The 3,096-nt window shown below is 37.6% G+C and overlaps 1 pseudogene; it reads left to right on the forward strand.

The window, feature by feature from the left end:
* The first annotated feature begins 598 nt into the window (after positions 1–598).
* LOC115247253 (trace amine-associated receptor 13c-like) lies at positions 599–1,607 on the forward strand (annotated as a pseudogene).
* The last annotated feature ends 1,489 nt before the right edge of the window (positions 1,608–3,096 follow it).

The following is a 3,096-nucleotide window of genomic DNA, read 5'->3' on the forward strand; positions in this document are numbered from 1 at the left end:
TTTGTAAATTGCACCAAAGTAGGGACAAGATCGGTGCATCTGGAAAAGAAAAATTGAATCCACCAAATAAGAAGCTGTCCAGAGGTTTATAAAGACATCCCGATTCTATTTTTCTTCACCATCTATTAAACTGTTTTTGTGAATAATTTACAGTCTCCTGATTTAAAGCATATTTGCAAACCTTTGCACTTATGATGTATATGAAGGCTGGACAAACTACAGAAATCTGATTTGCACCAAGGGGAATTTGTAAAATCACAGTCTAGAAATTGTGGCTGCTTTATTCCCAGTATATTAGGTCGACCGGGTGATAGACAGCCACTTTGTAGGAGGTAGAATGGTTGCAAAGGAAGGACAGAGTAGTGGGAGGGCAAAAACAAAGATGGCAATGAAGGTGGCAGTAAAGATAAATATTCCATCTGAGGAAACCTAAACAGCTGCTGTACCTCAGAAGTGATCACTTCACAGCAACACTGTGACACCAGTGATGTCACTGGAAGACGGAGATGGCTACATCTCTCCATTCAACACCTCCTGCAGACTCATGTCTGATGCTTGGAAATCCACTCTCATCAGTGCAGCACTGGCCTGCCTTGCTCCTCTCACTGTGGTGCTCAATTTAGTAGTTGTTGTCTCCATTTCTCATTTCAGGCAAAGACACTCTCTTGAATTATAAGTTGCATTAGTTTAGCTATTTTTTTTTTTTACCAATAAAGTAGCATAGATGTGAGCTAACCTTTTATATGACTGACAGTAACATATTACTTGCAGTTTTCTCTGTAGATGTGTGATTTCAATTGGAGATATTAACAATCATCTCTGTCTTTAGGCATTTCCAGACGACAACCAATATCATCCTGCTCTCCATGGCAGTGTCTGACCTTCTGGTGGGCCTCGCCGTGATGCCGCTCATGATCGTCACCCTGGATTTCTGTTGGTGCATCAGTTCATTTATATGCTTTCTTTTCGACCTGTTACGCTTTGTCCTCACCTGTGCCTCTATTGGGAACATGGTGCTGATATCAGTAGATCGTTATGTGGCCATTTGTTACCCTCTGCGTTATTCCTCCATCAAACCAAGTACAGTTAAAATCTGTGTGTCTGTGTGTTGGATCAGTTCTATTATCTACAATCTCATACTTCTAAAAGATAACCTTTTAAACATTGATTTTTCCAGTTCCTGCATCAAAAAATGCCCACTTTTCATAAATTACATTGTATTTATTGCAGATATAATCATCACATTTTATGTCCCTCTAACTGTGATTATAGTTCTCTACACCAGAGTGTTTGTGGTGGCTGTCACACAGGCACGTGCCATGCGGTCTCAGGTTTCAACAACTGGGTCAAAAGCTGTGAATGCAATGAAATCAGAGATGAGAGCTGCTAGAACACTTGGAATTGTCATTCTCTTTTTCTTCATTTGTTTTTTCCCTCCTTATATTTCATCTTTAATTGGACAAGGCATGAATATTGAAGTTTCAACAGGTCAACTTTTGCTGTTCTGTAGTAATTCTACAATAAATCCTATCATCTATGCTTTTTTCTATCCCTGGTTCAGAAAGACGGTTAAACTCCTCCTGAACTGCAAATTCTGTAAACTGTGAGCAGGAGTATGTAGATGAGAGCATATAGGCTGGCACATGCTTGTAACTTCTGTGGTGGTGTAAAATTAACAGTTCAAAAGCTCAAAGAGAGAGAATAAATGATTATCATGAATAATTATTATTAATTCATGGCTCTCATGTTTCTGATTCCATTGTGTTTCACACAGATCTTTGCTGAATATGAATCAAACTGTTTGTAACAAACACATTTCCAAGTGTTTTAAAATTGAGACTGATTGATTGAATGGAGACAACTTTGGAGCCTGGAATGATGTTTATCCATCTAGGTTGTACCACAGGCTACACCCCGGACCTGTCACCCGCTCATCACAGTGTTCCTGGAATACTGTAATTTATATAAATTTCAATGCTATATTCGACCACGCTGATTCTTTTGTTAATGTCGAATATATGTCAAATAAAGTTGCATTTCTGTATTAAAAATAAGATAAAGATGTTGTATGTTTTAGTTTTATTCCACTTTCTGTGCTTACAGGATAAAGTTCAATAGATTAGTTTTTCATTTCTTGAATGTGTCTTGAGAATAATTGCTATCAAAACATCAGTTTAAACATGAATGATCTGACAAACTAATGTCTTAAACAACCTCGTTAGTTTGGTTGAAAAGAGTAATTGTGATCAGTGAGAAGTGGGCAGAGAAAAACACCTGAGAAATTGTTATAATATATCTTCCATATTTATTCCATGTGGGTTTACTCAGAGGTCAGCTGTTCTCTTTAGCAGCATCCTTTAATGACACTCATGTGTTTGTCCATCAAGAATGTAAATTAATTAAGATGGGAATACATTCAGATGAAATTAAAATTGCACTGAGACATTTTATTGGGCCTTTTTCAGCATAAGCTTTTGAAATATGACATAACTCTCACCTTTGACTAAGATCAGACTAATTCGAGTTTTTTACTGTTAAATTTTTATTTGAAAAAAGTGCACTATTGTTTCATGCAGGAAAGCTAATTTTCAAATTTACAATTATTTAAAGAGCAGACGGTTCTAGAGTTTGGATTTTTGATAAGGGTTCAGGATGGAACTCTTACACCAAGTGAAACCAGAAACAGGACCCAAAATATAAACACAGGCAATCCTGAAGATAAAAAAATTTAATTTTCAAAATAAGGGTGACAAAAAGGGTAAAGATGCAATAGGTGGAAAATGTACAGGTGAGGGATCTGCATGAATTGGAACACAAGACAAAGGTGAGGCAGGTAAAAACTCACAAAGAAGATGGACTATCAAAAATACAACCTCAAAATATCCTCACGAAAAGGGAGCCAAGCATTAACACTGAGGAGCAATAATCTGATCTGGAGATGAGAAGAGAAACAAGCTGCTTTAAAGGTGCAGATCCAGCCAACCCAGATGGGCTACAGGTCAGTGAGGTGCTGTTTCAGACCTGCCTGCCAGGGATTGGGGAAACAAGGAAAAACAAAATACACTGAATCATTACATTGCCCTCCTCCAACAAGTG

The sequence above is a fragment of the Takifugu rubripes genome, chromosome 20 (assembly GCF_901000725.2).
Source record: "Takifugu rubripes chromosome 20, fTakRub1.2, whole genome shotgun sequence".
Lineage (NCBI taxonomy): Eukaryota > Metazoa > Chordata > Actinopteri > Tetraodontiformes > Tetraodontidae > Takifugu > Takifugu rubripes.